The sequence below is a fragment of the Macaca thibetana genome, chromosome 6 (genome assembly GCF_024542745.1).
Source record: "Macaca thibetana thibetana isolate TM-01 chromosome 6, ASM2454274v1, whole genome shotgun sequence".
Lineage (NCBI taxonomy): Eukaryota > Metazoa > Chordata > Mammalia > Primates > Cercopithecidae > Macaca > Macaca thibetana.
In genome coordinates, this window is record NC_065583.1 from 128,634,835 (window position 1) to 128,657,100 (window position 22,266).

The 22,266-nt window shown below is 36.0% G+C and overlaps 1 pseudogene; it reads left to right on the forward strand.

The window, feature by feature from the left end:
• Positions 1 to 11,421: 11,421 nt before the first annotated feature.
• On the forward strand, positions 11,422 to 13,563 carry LOC126956180 (protein mago nashi homolog; annotated as a pseudogene).
• Positions 13,564 to 22,266: the final 8,703 nt, after the last annotated feature.

Genomic DNA, 22,266 nt, shown 5'->3' on the forward strand with positions numbered 1-22,266 from the left:
GAAGATCAAAATACAGAAGATCAAAATACAGAAGATCACAATATGAAAAATGCTAAATGAATGGTCATGTAATTAAGGACTGCATCAGGGGAGGGAGTGGTCATTGTGAGTTTGCATGGTCAGGTTAAGTCCTACTGTACAGGTACGGTAAAACTTGGGTGGTTTTGAAGGAAAGGAAGAAATGTGAGTAAAGCAAATAAAAGGGTATGTCATTTTGAAGAAGTCATGAGAAGGAAGCAGAGGTCAGAATCCATCTCACTTTTTCCTTTTTTTGGAAACTATGAATCAACCACCCCTGTATTGGAGGAGAGTCTGTCTCAAGAGTTTGAATTTTAATAAGCTTTAATCACAGCTGCAAATATGAAGCCTGGTTTTAGTGCTAACCCAGTATCAGCTATCATAAAATTTGTCTGAAGGAAGTTACAAATAAAACCTATGTTTATTCAGATACTCTTTTTTTTTTTTTTTTGAGACGGAGTCTTGCTCTGTCGCCCAGGCTGGGGTGCAGTGGCCGGATCTCAACTCACTGCAAGCTCCGCCTCCCGGGTTCACGCCATTCTCCTGCCTCAGCCTCCCGAGTAGCTGGGACTACAGGCGCCCGCCACCTCATCCGGCTAGTTTTTTGTATTTTTTAGTAGAGACGGGGTTTCACCGTGTTAGCCAGGATGGTCTCGATCTCCTGACCTCGTGATCCACCCGTCTCGGCCTCCCAAAGTGCTGGGATTACAGGCTTGAGCCACCGCGCCCGGCCCTCAGATACTCTTTAGATCTTATGCTTAGATGAAAGATCTTCTGTCAATTCAACGGGACACTTGGGGTGCAAATGCAAAGCTGACTTCTATCACTGTATGCAATGGTAATTGTATCAGTTTATTTTCAGCTTGTGAGAAAAGAGAACCTGTCACAGAATGGTTTGAATAACTAGGGGTCTATTTTTCTCATAGGACAAAAGTCTGGAGTTAGAAGGCTGTTGGCACTGGTTCAGAGGACCAGCTCTGTTAAGGCCAGTAAGTCTCTGATTCTCAAGCCTGTCATCTCATTGCCACAAGTTTGCTGTTGCAGCTCACAACATCATATCCACTTTCAAGATGGGAAGACGGGAGACAGAGTGATTCCAGCCGTGTATCTCCTTTGTATAAAGAAAGCAAAAACGTTTTAAAAACGCCTATTACAGAATTTCACTGATTTCTAATTAGCCAAAACTGTATCATACAACTTTCCTTTGATATAAGAGAAGCCAGGAAAGCAAGTAGTTTAGTGGAAGACATATAAAAATTCCCAGGGGAGTTGGAAATTGATGCTGAAACAGTCAGTCTCAGGGTCTGCCATAGTAACACTATACAAAGATAAGGTGAAGAAATTATTTGGAAACATAGAAGTTTTAGAGTTAACACTGCAAGATCATAGGAAAGAATAATATGGATAAAAATGCTCACTAACTCATACTAACAGCTTTCCAATTTGCGTTAAATAAAAAGCAAATTTAGGATTCAGATCATTCCTGTAATATCGTTAACTAGAATGAAAGTTCTAAAGTACCAAAGCATCAAATATTTAAAGTCTAAGGTACCAAAGACCAAAGAGATAGCTTGAAAGGATTTTATTCTTTGCATTTTTGAGTGAGTTCAGGGTTGGCAGAACCCCATCACTGCCTACATTATTGATGGGGATATCTGAAAAGAAGCAGATGTTTTGCCAAGAAAGGGAATATGAATCACTGTACCTAATAAGTTGAGAATCTTAGGAAACAATCTACACAGCTCATGAGTGAAACTAGCAATTAATCTTGACATGTTTTATAAAAGGTTGGGTTGCTTAACATTTCTCCCAAGTAATTTTTTTTTAAGTTTGCTGTAGGCAGGAAGGTAAAAAGACTGACAGTGCAGGAAACTGAACTTTTCTTTCCTCCAAATGCCAACTGTGCCAGTTGCATATTGAAATATGAGGTGCATCATGATAGGAGATTAGTCAAATGCATTCACCAATGCGCCCTCAGTCCCAACTTGCTAGAGGAAGCAATGAAGTGGCGCCATTAGAGACAAGGAGTCAAGACCAATTTATTGCTCCATTCTGGATGTTGCATATGTATGCAAAGTTTTATTTATAAAGATAATTTATGTGGCAGTTGGGTTATGTGCTAATCAGCAAAACACAGTGTCTAAAACTACACCATGTCATGCTAGCATGTAGACGGAAATTTTTGTATTGATTTACATATGAAAGCTTCCCAAGAGGTATGCTGCAACCAAAATACATCCATTGATTCTCCCTCCATTTGCTTCTTTGAGGAGGAGAAAATGAAAACCTGATATTTTAAAAATTCATTGATGTTGCCATCCCCATTTGAGCCTACATTTGACTACAAATAAATTGTTGAAATCTTACGTCAATAACTCAATATGGCTCTCTGAGTTTCCTTTAATTTTAAGCTTTTAGAGTACCTTAAAATGTTGATATTATTATTTAATATGTATTTAATTCATAATTAACAGAAATTCAAACAGAATAAGCTCAGTGTGATCAGTAATCTGGATCAAATGAAGTCAGAGTCACTCTGTCTAAATCTGATCTCAGAGCCAGTATATCTATTAGCAACTTTTCTATGAAAATTTATATTTTAAAGAGAAGTAGGGAAAAAATTGACCCAGAAGTCCCTTCCTTCCTTCCTTCCTTTCCTTCCTTCCTTCCTTCCTTCCTTCCTTCCTTCCTTCCTTCCTTCCTTCCTTCCTTCCTTCCTTCCTTCCTTCCTTCCTTCCTTTCTTTTTCTCTTTCTTTCTGCCTTTCTCTGTCTTTCTTTCTTCCTCTTCTTTCTCTTCTTTTTCTTTCTTATAATTATATTCTTATAAAAAATAACATGCACTGTTTAGCTGCTTGCATTATATTGAAATATATGTATTATACATTATATATATACATATATATAGAGAGAGAGACACACACACACACACCATTCACCACTTTCTTATCTTTATACATTTATTCATAAACACCCAAACATTAACATCTAGAACAATTACTGGATTTCCTAATACAAGAACAGGAAAACAAAAGACACAAATTCAACCGAAACTTTTTTTTTCTCTTTATTTTTTTTCACCATTGGGTCACCTCTTGCTCTCTCCTGGACTTCCCTCTCATTCAGCCTCCCATTATCTCCAGCTGTTGCCTCTCAGGAAAGCATTTCACAGACATAGGTACTATATATGACATCAAATTCAAAGAGATGAAAAGAACATTTGGCATCTTCAGTCATCAGGCACATTTAAATTCAGAACCATAAGAAGATACCATCACACACCTGCTAAAGTAAAGAAAATGCACTGACAGTACCCAGCACTGGTGAAGCTGTGGAACAATTTGAACTCTCATACATGTCTGGTAAGAATGTAAGATGATACAACAACTTTAGAAATGAGTTTGGCAGTTTATAATGGATTTAAACATACACTTTCAATATGACCCATGTGTTACTAGTTCGGGTTGTCTAAGAAGAAGATGCTATGACTGGTATTAAAGATACAAAAGATTTGGGGGGCTGGAGGTGGAAATACCTTTGAAATACAGGAGTGGGACCCAGAAAAAGTGAGGAGAGACTTCAAACCATGATGCAGGTCTGACACTTGTGAAAGAGAGAGGAAAGGAAGAAAGAATTAGTAGGAAGAGTCATACAATGCCAAGAAAGATTCAGTCAGGAGTCCTTACTCAAAACTCATTCAACTGGATAAACAAAATGTGGTATGTACACACAAATGGAATCCTATTCCACCATAAAAAAATTAAAATATTGTCATTTGCAGCAACATGGATGGAGCTGGAGATCATTAGCTTAACTAATGTAAACCAGGCACAAAAAGAAAAATACCACATATTTTCAAATCTAGGTGGTAGCTAAATCGTTTGATCACATGGAGGTAGAGAGTGGAAAAATTAGATTACAAAGACTGAAAATGGCAAATGGTGGGTGGAGGGGAGAATGAAGAGAAGTGGATTAAAGGGTACAAACACACAGTAAGACAGAATGAATAAATCCAGTGTTGGATCCAGAGTAGGGTGACTAAACTTAACAAAAACTTATTTCACTTGGATGATGGAGACCCTAAATAGCCCGACTTGTTCAGTACACATTATACACATGAAAGAAAATTTCTCATGTACCCCACAAATTTGTACACATAAAAATCACCCATTAGAGGAATTCAGTTCCACATCTTGCAGGCATAGGCCCACTCTTGTCCCCCATCTGTGCTAAATCATTGGCTGGGAAGCATGGAAAGACGGTGGCTAGTGTGGCCTCTGTGCAGACTTGGTGGTGGTTACATAGGGGCAAAAGCTACAGCTGTCTGTCACTATGCTCACCACAGCAAGAAGTATGAGCAGCACTTTTTCAAGCAGCCACAACACAGTAATTTCCATCATAGGTATACACCCCAAAGAGATGAAAATACACGTCCACACAAAGTATTTGCTTGAATATCTTCCTACTCTGTTCTCGAACACTTTACTGATACCTCTGTTATAGAATTTATCAGTTTGTCTTATTGTCAGTTTTCATTAATCTAGTTCCATTTCTTGAGTGTGAGGCTCTTACAAACATAATTTTAATTTTGATCCTTTACTCTCTAGATGCAAACGCATACATAGTATTCATAGAAAATTTAATTCATATTAGTTAAGAACTAATATGTGAGTCCAACAACAGGTGAGTGAGATACATAAAATGTGGTATATTTATAAAATGCAACACTACTCAGAAATAAAATAAAATTAACCATAGGTACACACAACACCATGAATGAACACAAAAACATAGATTGAGTAATAGAAACCAGACACAAGAGACTGTTTAAAATATGATTCTATTTATTTGGAATTTTAGAAAATGCAAACCAACCTATAGTGACAGAAAACCAATCAGCAGTTGCTGCAAAGGAGCTGGAGAAACATTTTGGGATGATGATATTCTACACCTGGATGTGGTAGTTGATGTGAGGGTAAATGCATTGTTCAAAACTCACTGAACTGTATTTTAAAAACTGATAACCTTTTATTGTGTGTAGATTCTATCTCAAGAGATTGATATTTTTTAAGTGAACCAGAATTTTATGAAATAATATTTTCCGAAGTTTTATTTTTCATCAATATGGAAAATTCAAGAGATTTGTTGTTCAAAAAAGTGGAAGATAAATAATATAAAAATAGATTACTCATTTATATTTGTTCATACATTAAACTGGGCAGTACATGATCATGCAGAATGTTTTATCATATGTGATATGATTAACAATTAATGTTATATTCAAAGCAACAGTTGAAACCATCGATACTTACCTCTTAAAATTTAGAGAAAGTGAGGAAGGGAATTTCACAGAAATTCCATATGTAAAAAAGGTGAAAAAAGTTCACAATTATATCTATTTAAAATCTTAACATATGAAAGGCACACTTAAGTCATTCTGTCTCTTCCATGAATGCAGGAACTCATACTTCCATTTCAGGTGTTTAAAAAGGAACACTAGCAAAGGCCTTGTGCCAGGATGAGACACAGGATAAAGGGGATCTTGTGTGGGTACCTGGCTTTAGAGAAGTTCATGAGAGGATATTAGCAACAAAGTCAGTGCTATGGTTGAAAACACATTTATTTTCACAGAGAGAAAATTGCAGCAGCAACAGCCTTTGGTGGGAAGTTATCCCCAATGAACACCTTCCCTATACATATTGAGGGGCAGATGGAAATCATAAAATAATATTAATTCCTAACCCCTGCCTGAATAAAACTTGAAATTCATATCCCACTGATTTTGGGTCGGTAGGACATTTTTAATTGAAGTACAACATGAAAATGCCTGACTGAAAAGTACTCTAGGTTAACTGAGTAAAATTTCCTTTACCCTCTGCTTAGCAGAGTGTGAAAAAGTCAACACAAAAGAGAAACTAAAGTCAATAAAGAAAGTTATCTATGAATGTTGTCACTGGACTATTGAAATAATTCCTTAATCAATTCAAGCAAAAATTATTATTCTTATATAATTGATTTATATAATTGAAGAAAACTAGATAATAATATATTTATGGTTATAAATTGCAGTTGAAGTGTTTATATTCTCAAAGTGCCTAAAATCATTGTATTGTTCATTACCTTCATAGCAAAAGATAAATAGAATAAAAATAGAATTTTTTTCTGAATCAGCCAAGTATTTATTCTACTTTGCATTTCGCTTAATTCTGTCAGAATCAGTATACCTTTTTATTCCTAAAAGAAAAAAAAAGTTGGCATAATTGTATATAAAATAAAATACAATATTTGTTTATTCAATATTTATTGAGCACCTACTATGTGCTGGGTATTGCTACTCATTGAAGACAAACCAATACACTATATATACATCTTCTCTGTCCTCATAAAGCTTACATGATTGCAGCAAACATGAAAAAAAATAAATTGTAATAAGTGATAGGAAGGAAAATAAGCAAGGGTCTGAGGAAAAGGATGATGAAGGGTAATCAGAGAAGGCCTTCTAGAGATGACACCATTTAATCAGAGAACCCCCCAAAAGAAAAACTCAATTAACTATACATTGGGGTGAATTTTCCAGGCAGAGGTGAGGTCTGCAAATGCTCTAGAGAGAAAGAGGTCAGGCCTCTTGAAAAAGCAAAGAGCTGGCAGGGCTGGAGCCCAGCAAAGGAGGAAGATAGTGGTGTTAGGCAAGGGTCAGGTCACACAGGGATTTTTAGACCTTGGGAAGAGGTTTTTAAGTTCATTCAGAGTGCAGTGGGAAATCATTAAAGGGCCTTTACAAGGGAAATGATGTGGTTCTGTTAACATTTTGATAAGGCCTTTTTTTCCTGCAGTGTGTAAATTGGGTTAGATGAGAGCAAAAGTTTGTTAGGAAGTCTAGTATCAGAAGATTGTTGCAGTCATTCAGGAGAGAAATAACTATGACCTGGGTTGAGGTGATAGTGGTGAAACTAGAAGAGAGGATGGGATTATATCTATTTTGTAGAGAGTATAAACAGGATTGCTAATAGATAGAATAGAGCATAGAAGAAGAAAGAAATCAGTGTTGGCTCCTAGGATCTGGTTTCCACAACAAAGTGGATGATGGTACTATTTACTGAGTCAGAGGCAAATAGGAGAAGTAAATGTGCTTGGTGGGGATAAAGAATCAAAGTTTCCATTCTTTGGAAATTTTGGACAAAAGAAGTTTATGTGTAGTGTGGAAAAGTGGGCCCAGTAGTAAGCCTGGAAGAATGCCAACATTTGTAAGCATTGCAAAGAAGAAACTAGCCAAGGACACCAATAGTAAGGGTTAGTTATGAAGAAGAAAAATTAGGGAAGAGGCAAGTCCCCTACTCCTACAGAATATTTGAAGAATAAAGAGTATTAAATTGAGGACAAAGAGTTGGCTAAATATGACATGTGCAAGTTATTGGTGACCTTGACAAGAGCAGTGTACATGGTGTAGTGAAGCTACAACTGTGAGAAGTGAATGAGAAGAAAGAAGATGAGGATACGTGTAGACAGTTCTCTTGAGTTTTCTCACATCAGGAAGATTTTGATTTTTTTAAGATGGAAAGCAGCACAGCATGATTGATGATGGTAGTGGTAATAATCCAGAAGGAAGTGATGGAAAACAATGCAAGAAAAATACTGAATACTGCAAGAAAAAAAATCTGAATTTTTCCTAAAGAAATTTATGGGTCTAATAGAACACAACGTTCTTTTCCTTCCTTATGCAACAGACACTTAGTGCAGGTTAGGGCACAAACACGTATTATAGTTACCCCCGTCTCATATATTAATTGAAGAAAACACAAGAAAACATCAAAGGAATAAGGAAATTAAGAAGGAAGTCACAGATGGGATCAGATCTTTGGTGGGAAGAGAAAAGTTTTCTCCATTGTGACAGAAGTAAGGGAGGAAAACTCAGATATTAGCATAGGTAAGTTTTAGCTCTGGAGAAAGAAAGATTAGAAATTGGTGTCTAATTATTTTTTCTGTATTATCAGTTCAATTCTTCCAAAAAGTTTCAGAGCGTTAATATTTAACCCATTCTACCTTGGAAAGTTGCCTGAAGGAACAGATAAAATACACCTTAAATACAGCATTCATCCTCCACTATGGTCATTCCCTGGAAGGCTAACTCTAAGTACAAAGGAACTATTATTTTTACAGGAAATAAATGTATGAGTCACAATCAATATGCTGAAAACATCTGAATTTTTTCTAAAGAAATTTATGGGCCTAATAGAACACAACATACTTTTCCTTCCTTATGCAACAGACACTTAGAGCAGGTTAGGGCACAAACAGGTATTATAGTTACCCCTGTCTCATGTATTAATTGAAGAAAACACACATATTTTTTTATTATCTAGTTGAATCCACCCAGATGACACAATACTGCAAATATCTGTGATGTTAGTAGTGTAGATAAGAGGTCATGCCAAAATAAAAAGCACATGTCTCATGTATAATTATGTTACCAATCAAGGGCTGAACGTTTCAAAATGGACTTCTCTCAGCAATCTCCTGAAACGCCCTCCAAAACCCAGGAACACTGAGCCAAGGAATAGGGTCCTAAATCCAGGAAAACAGTGAACTTAACATGATCAAACTAATATAGACTTTCTAGCTCATCTAATTCCATGATTTTCAATTTTCCTTGAAGACTTTTTATTTTCCAGTGATATCTTATGTCAAACAGGTTAGGATGGTGCTCAGCCCGTGATACTAGGATTCCCTCACATACTTCTGGTGGTTCTCATATTCAATACAAGCACTGTGCTTTGGTTCCAGGTAGAGTGACATTGGTGGGATATTTTTTTTTGCACCCCTCATAGAAAATGGAAAGTATGATGAAACAGAAAGAACATAACAGTTTTGATTTTATATGGCACAGACATTAAAATATATAAAACATTAAATATTTAAATAATATCCTACATATGGAAAATGGTCTTTAAATCTGTTCACATTTGGAAAATAAAACTCACTTTAAATCTTTAGCATTAGGCAATAGTATTGAATTCATAAAATTGCACCTCCTATCACAAAATGATAGTTGAGGGAACTGAGCCTACTGTTTGCATCTGCCAGAAACAAATCTAACACAAGAATTGTGGTGGGTTTTTTCAGGGTTAATGTAGATCTTGCTATGAATTGTGTCTGCACAGAATATCTCTCTCTCCCGCTCTCTCACTTTCTGTCTCTCTCTCTCTCTCTCTCTCACACACACACACACACACACACACAATATTTTTCTTCAGTTTGAGTGTGGTTGGTTTGCTGTGCTGCTTCCTAGCAACCAAGGACTTTATAGGCAAGGTGTGTTTCAAACATCTCATCCCTGTACCTTACTGCTGCCTCTCTTCAGCTCTTCACCATTGAGAAAGAGGGTATATTTTACAGCACCTCTCATCCAACACTATAAAATTATAACAACATGAAATAATAATAAGAGGATGTTGACATAACCACATAAGGTGCTGTAAAAAGAAAGAGAGTATTAAAACACATGTGTCTTATTGAATCGTCTGTACAATGCAGTCACACACCAAAGTAGAGACAGCATCTGTATTGTCTGCATAACTGTCCAAACTTTCACTTTGTCTCTCTTACATGCAATTTGGCCCAAGATGTTTACTTCCTATTTGTCAGAAGTGAGACTTCCAATTATATTCATGGTAATTGTGCATCCAGCAGAAGAGAAGGAAGCCCCCGAGAATGTATTTTTTTCTATTATACATCTAATAAGGAATTTTGACTTTAACATAGCAGAGGGTCATCCTTGAAGGCTATGATTTACATATTCATATTACTTGGAGGCATAGCATTTACTTCAGCAAAATGATAGGCGGCGAAAATTGGCAGAAGTTAATACAAAAAGATTATAATGTTTTCAAGGAATGTACTTCTTGAAAAAATTATACAAAATTAATAAAATTAATTAAAAACCTGAACATCTGTTTTGACTTAAAATTCTTAAATAAAAACCGTATCATGTCATTGATTTTAATGCTGTTCCTATTTCAATGATATATGCCACACATTTACCAGCTATTAAACTCAGTTATACAATTATTCTATGGTGCAAATGTTGAGACAATAATCGCAGAGAATCTAAAACTAAATTTTCAAAAAGGAGAATTTACACAAGTCAGTGTTCCTTTCTAATTTTTATTTTTATTTTCCCCAAGATGGAGTTTCTCTGTCACCCAGGCTGGAGTGCAGTGGCACCATCTCAGCTCACTGCAGCCTCCATCTCCCGTGTTCAAGCGATTATCCTGCCTCAGCCTCCAGAGTAGCTGGGATTACAGGCGCCACCACCACGCCCGGCTAATTTTTGTGTTTTTAGTAGAGACAGGGTTTCACCATGTTGGCCAGGCTAGTCTCAAACTCCTGACCTCATGATCCACCCGCCTCAGCCTCCCAAAGTGCTGGGATTACAGGTGTGAGCCACCGTGCCTGACCAGCCTTCCTTTTTTATACCTACTATCTTTCTCCATTCTGAAAAAATCAGAGCACATCACTATTTAAAAAAAAAAATAGACATTTTAATTCATTTTCTTATAAGGCTACTGTAAATATATGGGCTTCCTTTTTCTTATTATAGGCTAAAGACATTTGAATAAATAATTCAAATTAGTTAAGATCTTGTTATATAGTCTTCACTGAATTGTTGCTTAGTCTTTCACAGACATTAAAAGCAAAGTGAAGCAAAAGTTTCTTTCAGTGAGCTAAAGTTCCAACAATATGAAAGCTTTTCTAATATATAAGTCAATCAACCATTGTATAATAGAGAATTTACTCTTAATTTTTCTTTAGTTATTTTCACTATTTGATGAAGAAAAGCTATCATTATTGTTAAAATCAGAATTTTGAATAATAAGCATGCATTGGAAAAATATATGGCAATAGAATTTCAAAGGTTATTTCATCATTGAACTCAGAAACAATTCGTTATCTTAATAAATGCATTATAGTTTCTTCTATAAAGTGTTAAGAGTGAATGTTAAAAATAACACCTATTTTGGGAGAAGAGGCAGGACATTGATTATACGTGACTAGTACAACTCGAAATTAGTACATTTCTAGAAGGCAATTTGACAATAGGATCAAAGACTTTACAACTATACATATACTTTAACTCAGCAACTACACATCTGGAAAAGATTCCAAGAAAGTAGTAACAGCGCTTTGCAGAAATTTATGTACAAAGATGTTCCAACAATAAGAAACAGGCAAGTAAATCAATGGCTAATCAGTGTGTGGAATACTATGTAACTATTAAAAATGATGAAAATCTATACACATAAGTAGGGAGGAAACAATGTAAATAGTACTTCAAGTTGTTGCAACTGGGTCCCACTCTCACTCTGAAGAGGCAGAACAGAGTTCTGGGCGCACCTTGGGCCCAGTAAATGCTGCCTCAACTAGCAGTAACTCTAAACAGAAAGCCTTTGCTCAGTAATCCTACATCAAGGTTTGTCTTTGCAGGGATACCAAGGCAATTTCTTAGGAGGAGTTGTGCAAAGATCTGATTGACCTGAAGGATTTAGAGCATGAACAGAGCAAGAGCTTTGTACTTTCAGAAGACCACTTTATTTTTCCCCCATTATCGTCATTGGAGATGAACACATGGAGATGCACAGAACTTGGTATCAGGCCCCATTGAAAAGAACCATCAAGTCTTCATTCACAAGAAGAATGTACTTCAGCATGTTGTGTTACTAGAAAATTCATTATCAGAAGTGGTAGTAATATTGCAAGTAAACTAAACTAACCTAAGACGGCAGAGCAGGGTGAAGGGTAACCAGTACTATAATACTTAAAAATTGTCAATCAAGATAAATTGCTATCCCTTTGATGATAATATTTCCCTTTCAGGCAGTTATTATTCAATTCTTGGTACTTTGTGAAGTCACATTGATATCCATATATGCATGTAAATGTGTATATATATAATTTAATTTTTCATATACTTAATACATTTGAAGAGTTCACATTTGGAAAATAAAACTCACTTTAAATCTTTAGCATTAGGCAATAGTATTGAATTTATAAAATTGCACCTCCTATCAAAAATGATAGTTGAGGGAACTGATCCTACTGTTTGCATCTGCCAGAAACAAAGATTCAAGCAGTGATTTGTGTGAGCTAAAGAGGACATTAAGAACGATGGTTCTGCAGTTTTATATGAAGAGTGATTTGATGGTGAGATGGCAAACAAAATAGATGCCTCAGAAGAGGTTGCAAGCCCGAAAAAGCTTTATTTACAGAGAACTCAATTTTTTTATATTAAAAAAAGAAAAACTCACTTGGAAAGAGCATATGGTTATTTGGTGATTTACAATCACCAGAGTTTCCCCTTAACTCCTTTCCCCTGATCCTCTGTTAGACAGTTCAGATAAAGCCAACTTCATTTGATAAATATGTGTTCTGAGATATGCTAATTAATGCAATTTTTGTCAATGTGGGTCAATTTTTCTCATTGTGATTTCAGACTGATCTTCCTTTTGGCAGGGGTTCCTAAACTAGAAATTTATATTTCTTAGTAACCACTCTGTCAATGAGGTATAATTTAACACACGTTAGGAAAATGGAGAATTCTACTGTGATAGGGAGAAAATCCTTTATTGATCTGCGTTTTCAATATATCATGACGAATCTTCTAAAAACCTATCTGAGGCCGAGTGCGGTGGCTCACGCCTATAATCTCAGCCCTTTAGGAGGCGGAGGCGGGCGGATCACCTGAAGTCAGGAGTTTGAGACCAGTCTGGCCACCATGGCGAAATCCCGTCTCTACTAAAAACAAAACAAAAAAAAATTAGCCGGGCGTGGTGGCGCATGCCTGTAATCCCAGCTACCCGGGAGGCTGAGACAGGAGATTTGGAGATTTGCTTGAACCCAGGAGGCAGAGGTTGCAGTGAGCCGAGATCGCGCCATTGCACTCCAGCCTGGGCAACAGAGTGAAACTGTCAAAAAAAAAAAAAAAAAAAAAAAAAAAAAAAAAAAAAAACAGAAACAACAACAACAACGAACACCTATTTGAGTAGGGCACAGACCACAGAGGTACAGTTTGCTTTTTGATCTTGGGTGCCTTTTGCAAGCCATAAGAGTAACTTTTATCTGCGTTACTACATGAGTCATAAGGACAAATTTGACCACAAGTTCCTGGAGATTGAATTCCAACCAGACAAAAAACTAAGATGTGTCAACGACAGTAATTACAAGGATAATGTCATGATCAGAAAAGAGGTTTACATATATAAAAGTATGATGGAGGAGCTGAAGAGAATAATTAATGACAGTGAAACTACCAAAGAGTATGATGCTCTGTGGCCTCCTCCTGACTAGGAGGAGTTTGAAATCGTCATTGGACATGAACACGTTTCTTTCGCAACATCTAAAATTGGTTCTGTTATTGATGTTAAGCAATCCAAGGATCCAGAAGGCTTAAGAATATTTTATTATCTTGTTCAGGAAGTATATTTTATATCTTGAACAGGAAGTATATGGTCTTCAGTGTTACTGAATTATACTTCAAGATTAAGCCAATCTAGATTAAACATTGATGTGGACACAAAAAGGGTGGATATAGCTGTTTTTAATCAACATTATCAGAAAATTTTTGTGTATATCAGAGTAATATTTTAATAAACTATAAATGATTGTGTCTAATAAATATTGATAAGAATAACAAGTAAACTTAAAAACCTATTTGTAATCCTAAGGGCCTCAAAGGTCATTTCTGAAGATACTGTAAAATGCATGTTATTTTAAATAAATAAAATCTCTCTAACTTTGATATATCACTTGCAAGTAATGGAATATATTCTAAATTCCATGGCAATAAGAATTCACAAAAAATTCAGGCTCCAACAATCATTAATATTCTCAATAGACTAATTACTTATTCATATATAGCACAGATGACTGAGGTCTTCTGCTGGAAGAATCCTATACCAGTATGGGCTAGTATATAATTCTTATCACTTTCTTTTTGCCTTTTACTGATTTTATTTAAGGAATTTGTATATTTTCTTCCTTCCAAAGAGCAACCTTTATTCTTCATTAGAATCCTTGTAAATTAAAAGCAAAAAAAAAAAATTTGTTTTATATCTGGAGAACAAATGGATGTTCCTCCTTCATCCTCAGACAGAGTGATTGATAGCTTTGTTATCAAATTCTGAATGAAATAAATTTTGTCTCACTTTGAGAGTAAATTGTGATAATACAGGTCCTCCCTACCAACCAACTTGGACATAACTCATTGTATTTCTATTGGCCAGTGAATGTACCAGGAAAGGGGCTTGAAAAAATGACATTTAAGTACTACTTAAATAGTACTATAGACTATTTAGTTCATCTGGATAGTTTTTATTTCATTATTTACATGTGCTGTTCTTCTATTATTTTTACTATTTATTCTCTTATTAGAAGATTGGAAACCTGAAATCTATTTGGTAGTGTTTATTCACAAATAGATATGTAGTAGGAGAATGTATAGCACAGGGGTTAAATATGGGCCCTAGAGTCTGGAAAGTCTGAATTAGTATCTGTGGTGGACTATATTATTGTTTAGGGTATTCCCTGCTACTCTCTGGGGAAAGATCCAACTACTCCACCCTATGATAGCATGACTAACCTTGTTCTTGCTAATGAAGTGTGAGCAAGTGACATTTTTCACTTCGGAGTAGAATGTTTAAGAGCCAGTGCACCATGGTTTATCAGGATGTCTTCTTATCTCTGTCATATACCTGAAAATATTTTAGATAAAACATCAATTCTATGAGCTTGGGTGCCCTGGTGAAGAGATCATGGCGCAAAATGATAGCCAGCCTGCCATAAACATGGAATAGGGCTAAGAAATGAACCCTAGTGATTGTAAACCACTGAGAAGTGGGAGAGTGTTTGTTAACTGCTAAATAACCAAGTCTCAGTCCTCACTACTTATGTAACCTTTATGAGCAGGCTTAGCCCCTCTTTGGCTTAATTTCCTCATTTTCAAAATGGAGATAATCTAAACTAGATAATTTGGGTAAAACAGCACAGTGCCTACTATGTAATAAATACTTAGTAAATGATGGTTTGTATTATTGCTGTTGTTAATACTGCCAGGCATTTCACTAAATACTATAGATTATATGATTATCTCATGAAGTTTGAAGTTTGATAGGGGACATGTAAACCAATACCTATAGCAATGAGATAAATGGCTCAAGACGATGAAGAGGTGCTTCTATATCAGAAGCATTTAGCTTTAACAGGTTATCTGCAAAGACTCCCTGAATGTATACCATTTGAGTTAAGAACGAATGGGTAAGATTTTTTCAGGCAAACAAGAGGCATAAAGGCATTCTAGGTGGAAGGGCCAACAGGTACCAAAAAAAAAAAAAAAAAAAAAAATGCATGGCCCCTTTTAAGAATTCTAAGCACTTTGTAACTCCAAGAGGGTTGGGTATGTGAGCTAAAGGGTTGAATCTTTATCCTGTAAGTGACAGAGCCCCCATTGAAGGGTTTTAAGTATGTGTGGCACCATACCATACCTCAGGTCAAGACGGAAAGAGTTATGCCATGTAAAGTAGACCCCCACAGCACCTTTTATACATAAGTACACTGCTAAAGTTTAAAATATGTTTCTCTTGGCCGGGTGCGCTGGCTCACGCCTGTAATCCCAGCACTTTGGGAGGCCAAGGCGGGCGGATCACGAGGTCAGGAGACCGAGACCATCCTGGCTAACACGGTGAAACCCCGTCTCTGCTAAAAATACAAAAAACTAGCCGGGCGGGGTGGCGGGTGCCTGTAGTCCCAGCTACTCAGGCGGCTGAGGCAGGAGAATGGCGTAAACCTGGGACGCGGAGCTTGCAGTGAGCCGAGATCGCACCACTGCACTCCAGCCTGGGCGACAGAAGAAGACTCCGTCTCAAAAAAAAAAAAAAAAAAAAAAAAAAGTTTCTCTTTATTTGAGCAGAATGGAGGTGGGCCATCTAACTCTAACATGGAATGGGTGTTCTGGCTTGGTGAAAAGAGAATGCTAGGCCTCTTTGCACCACATAAGTGCCCATTTAGGCCTCTTATAACCATATTAGTTGCCCATTTTTCCTGCCTTGGCCATGGTTTCACGGAATTACTCTTTGAAAATATGCATGGATTCTACAATACTATGATGTAAGAAATATATATGTAATATTCACTAGTTTTTTACAAGAAGTGGTTGTGGCTATCTAATGATTTAAGGTAGAAATCCCATAATGTTCAGAACATTTTTGAATACTTTGAATTAATAGTATACTTTGATAAAGGAAATTAGTAACTTTGACAAATTAGAATAAATTAAAAATGAATAAATAGTACTTTTTAGATTTTGTATTTAAGAATTTTGATTTGAAATTTTAAAAATTAAGACATTTATAGTTTTTTAAATGATTAATTCTTATTAGAAATATGATTCCATCTATTTTGAGTGAGCCTAAGATTCTCTGATACTGACCAGGATTCATTTGAATTTTTCACTAATAATGACAGTTAATGTATATATGGAAATATATGTGTCATGAAAAGACATAAGAATTTCATATGGAGGAATTCTTTTAATATTTGTGGCAATCCTAAATGTTAGGCTGTACTATTATTCCATTTTATACATAATAAAATTAAGATTTGAAGGGGCTAAGTGACTTGCCCAAGGTCAAACAGTATGAGGTGGACCTGAGATTTGAACCTGGCAGACTGGCTCCAGATTCCATGCTTTTTACTACAATGGTATATTGCGTCCCTTTTTACTGATCAGAACACGTGTAAAACTTAGAGCAGCACAAATATGTGAGTGATATGTGTGCCTTTTTGCTTTGAAGGGAGAGGAGGAATAAGGATTACCAATAATATTCTCTCTTCAGTGAAGTACCAGATTAAACCTCAAGCCAAACATATTTGACTACATCTGGAAAATTGTTGGAAAAATAAGGGGGGCCAACCATGAGGAACTGAAGCTAGGAATCAGCTTGGCAGTCCCCAGACGCCACCACAGGTCTAGACTGGTGTGTGGTCAAAGCCAATGTGACAGAGAGGTGCGTGCACTTGGTCTAGGATGGTCAGGGCAGTCAAAACAGAAAAATCAGCAAGAGCAGTCAAGATGATGTATAGAATAAATCAATGATTCTTACACTTTAGATCTTTCATTTTAAGCCCTTTGATTTGACTTTCTGATCACAAGTACTGATTATGAATCAAATAACTAAAATCATTTATGAATTGAGCTCCTGACTGAGGAAGATACAAATAAGTTCTCTAACCACCTCACAATGATTTTAACACATCCAGATAATTTTTCTCTGGCAGAATGAAACAGACATAGTAAACAGCTGGAGTTGAATTATTGCACTGGTGATGGTAATTCCTACTTCCTAGACCCTCAATTCTCCCCTAGTTCCTTTATTCCAAAGAACAGCTTTTTAAACTCTGCTTTCTGTTCTTACCTCTACGCAGTATCTCTGTTTAATTCTGGTTACCAAGAGTTGCCACAAAACACATCCAACTAATACAATATTAGTCTCCCCTAAACTGAAGAAGTTATCTCTCATTCCAGTCACCTTCTTCATCAAAACCCCGTTAAAAATGAGTAAATAGTACTTCTTAGATTTTGTATTTAAGAATTTTGATTTGAAATTTCCTTTATTAGGAATAAATTTGAAGTGACAGCCATTTGTACTACAGGTATGCCTACTAACTTTATTCAGTAATGTATAGTTATCCAACATTTTGGTGCTTTTTGCCCACTTATATTTACATCTCCCCCAACTCTATCATATGATATGGTTCTGGATGTAATAATAAGCATTCAACAAATTCATACTGAATTGAAGCATCACTATCACTATTCTATTGTAAGTTCTGTGTACTTCATCGTATATAAACATTCTCATCATATTAGGAAACATATTTTTTAGTACACTCGTAGTATCTTTAGCAAAGGAGTGGATACTTGTCGTTCAGCAAGGAATACACACTTTCAGCCTGGATATCATGCTATTGCATTAAATTCAACCTTATTTTAAAATACATCAATTTTCTTTGTAGCTGGACACACATAAACAAAAAGTTTGACCATATTCCCATCTTTGACATTCTCCAGGCAGACCCTACCGCTGAATGCTTTGATACAGTAACTCATAGGTTATTTTAAAGTTACTTATCTGACAACCCAGCTGAAAATCAGCAGACAAAGAGTTCCAAACAGAAACCATAAACTCTACGAAACAGAATCTCGGGTAAGTTATTTATTTTCTTCAAACTGCAGTGCCCTTAGTTGTAAAATGAAAATGAATAATAATTATAATCTGCAGTATTGTACTAAGGACTAAATGAGATAAAGTCACTAAAGTGTTTACTGAAGATAGTGACACAAATACCGATGTATTTGAGGGAAGCAGGTTGAAACAAAACATGAGCTTTACTATAGAAAAGTCTCTTAGACTTCTGTTCAAAAAATGTTTTATTCATTTTTTTTGTACATAGCTCTTAGAAACCTGGTTATCTGTTTTCCATGCTACAATAGTCTAAGATTAGCAAAGTGAAACATTGGTAGGGGAAAGCTCAGAGCACCGATCACTTTGGCTGGCACACAGTGGCACTTCTATAATTGTTTATTTGTTATCATTGCGATTGTCAGCTAAGAGCAGGACATTTACAGTCACCTTGCCTCAGCCAGGTGCTTGAGGAGGCATGAATAAAAAACAAATTGTAAAGAAGTAATCATGAACCTCAAAGCCAGCATCATGCAAATAAAGCCCTACACATTTATGTAGACGTTGAGGGACTCAGAATATTTACACACAATAGGAGCGTGTTCAGTGTATAAAAAGCAATGGATCTAGGCTTAGTCTCCAATCAAGGTCTTCCTCTCATAAGCTGTGTGAGCCTCAGAAAACTGTTTACTCACTCTGTAACCTCAGTGGCCCCAGCAGATAAAGGGAGATAACAATAACTACTTCGCAAGGTTGTTTTGAAGACCAAATATATGTGTGAAGTGCCTAGCACATAAGTGTATTTTTTTTTTATTATACTTTATGTTCTAGGGTGCATGTGCATAACGTGCAGGTTTGTTACATATGTATACTTGTGCCATGTTGCTGTGCTGCACCCATCAACTCGTCAGCACCCATCAACTCATCATTTACATCAGGTATAACTCCCAATGCAATCCCTCCCTCCTCCCCCCTCCCCATGATAGGCCCCGGTGTGTGATGTTCCCCTTCCCATGTCCAAGTGATCTCATTGTTCAGTTCCCACCTATGTGTGAGAACATGCGGTGTTTGGTTTTCTGTTCTTGTGATAGTTTGCTGAGAATGATGGTTTCCAGCTGCTTCCGTGTCCCTACAAAGGACACAAACTCATCCTTTTTTATGGCTGCATAGTATTCCATGGTGTATATGTGCTACATTTTCTTAATCCAGTCTGTCACTGATGGGCATTTGGGTTGATTCCAAGTCTTTGCTATTGTGAATACTGCCACAATAAACATACGTGTGCATGTGTCTTTATAGCAGCATGATTTATAATCCTTTGGGTATATACCCAGTAATGGGATGGCTGGGTCATATGGTACTTCTAGTTCTAGATCCTTGAGGAATTGCCATACTGTTTTCCATAATGGCTGAACTAGTTTACAATCCCACCAACAGTGTAAAAGTGTTCCTGTTTCTCCACATCTTCTCCAGCACCTGTTGTTTTCTGACTTTTTAATGATCGCCATTCTAACTGGTGTGAGATGGTATCTCATTGTGGTTTTGATTTGCATTTCTCTGATGGCCAGTGATGATGAGCATTTTTTCATGTGTCTGTCGGCTGTATGAATGTCTTCTTTTGAGAAATGTCTGTTCATATCCTTTGCCCACTTTTTGATGGGGTTGTTTGTTTTTTTCTTGTAAATTTGTTTGAGTTCTTTGTAGGTTCTGGATATTAGCCCTTTGTCAGATGAGTAGATTGCAAAAATTTTCTCCCATTCTGTAGGTTGCCTGTTCACCCTGATGGTAGTTTATTTTGCTGTGCAGAAGCTCTTTAGTTTAATTAGATCCCCATTTGTCAATTTTGGCTTTTGTTGTCATTGCTTTTGGTGTTTTAGACATGAAGTCCTCGCCCATGCCTATGTCCTGAATGGTATTACCTAGGTTTTCTTCTAGGGTTTTTATGGTATTAGGTCTAACATTTAAGTCTCTAATCCATCTTGAATTAATTTTCGTATAAGGAGTAAGGAAAGGATCCAGTTTCAGCTTTCTACTTATGGCTAGCCAATTTTCCCAGCACCATTTATTAAATAGGGAATCCTTTCCCCATTTCTTGTTTTTCTGAGGTTTGTCAAAGATCAGATGGCTGTAGATGTGTGGTATTATTTCTGAGGACTCTGTTCTGTTCCATTGGTCTATATCTCTGTTTTGGTACCAGTACCATGCTGTTTTGGTTACTGTAGCCTTGTAGTATAGTTTGAAGTCAGGTAGTGTGATGGCTCACGCCTGTAATCCTAGCACTTTCGGAGGCCGAGGCGGGCAAATCACGAGGTCAGGAGATCGAGACCATCCTGGCGAACACGGTGAAACCCTGTCTCTACTAAAAATACAAAACATAAGACCGGCATGGTGGCGGGCACCTGTAGTCCCAGCTACTCAGGAGGATGAGGCAGGAGAATGGCGTGAACCCAGGAGGCGGAGCTTGCAGTGAGCAGAGATCGCACTCCAGCCTGGGTGACAGAAGAAGACTCCGTCTCGAAAAAAAAAAAAAAAAAAAAAAAGGTTTTCTCTTTTTAAGGTTTTGCATTAAAAACTATAAGCCTCAATGATCCAGAAACTTTATTCAGGTAGAATTCTTCATTCTTAGACAATGTTAGACAAATATAGCATTACTACCTATGAATTAGAAACACATACACCATTTTTAAAAGCATTGTAAACACAAGTTAAAGGCAAATATTGGATTTTAGTGATTATTTCACTATATATTATATATATATAAAATCATCAAGAGGTACTCCTTAAATATATATAATTTTAGTAGTTAATTCTACCTCAGTAAAGCTGGGCAACTTAAAACATAGAAAAACATATACGAAAAAGGATTCATAACCTTAGTATGTAAAGTTACCCTAAGAGTTAATACAAAAACATTGTGGAACAAAATTAGAATGAATGACAACTGGTGTATATATGTATATATATTACACATATACATTGACTAGGATGTGGGGAAATAGGCATTTTTACACACTGCTAGTCTGCCTGTAAGGCAAGTTCCCAATTTATATCAAAAGCTTCAAAATGTTTATTCTTTCATCCAGTAATACCAAAGAACATATTCAAGAGTTAATACAAAAGAATATTCACCTCTTATAGACTGAAAATATCATTGTTTGTGTTCAATTAATATGAAAATGGTTAAATGAATTGTAAATTACAACTTACATTAAGTAGTATATATTAATTTATACAATTAAAGCATGTACACACATGGTCCAAAAAACATGATCATAGTATAAGGTTAAGGGAAAAGCAATAAAACATGTATTGAATATTGAACATCACAATAACAGTAGATAAAGAAGAAAGCATACTTTAAAAAACTACATGCACATATAAAAATGTAGATGAAAATTATATGGACATGTGATAACAATTATTTGGAATTATTTTGGGTGATTCTCTATTTCTTCGTTTTGCCTATTTTAATTTTCTGCATTCTTTACCTTTACCACATAGCCCTTTTACAATAGAAAACATAATGGAAATGAATGTATATTGATTTTTATATAACCTACTTATAAACAATACCATTTATTAGAAAATGTGTAAACTATATCTTCAATAATCTTATATTTACATATTATTTGTAATTTTCCATACAATATTGTCTTAAGACTGAGTGACTTGAACAAAGTCATTTCACAAATAAGGGAGACAGCTCTATCATAAATGGAATTCTTAAAGTCCATGGCCCTTTCTGCTATACTGAAAGTTGGCTTCCACTTAATCTCTGCATGGCAGTAAAACAAGTGAACTTAATATTAAATAACTATACTATCACAAGAATTCTATTCTGGATATTTTTAGAGCTATCCAGCATATCATTATTTTTCATTTAATTCAGTTTTCTTCATGACAAGTTTGGACTACAAATTCTTTTCAGAGTGGAAAGTTCAAATTAAAATATCAGTTTTGATTCAATGAAGATGCTTTACTTTCAAAATATTTAAGACAAATATTTTCATTAAAACCAAG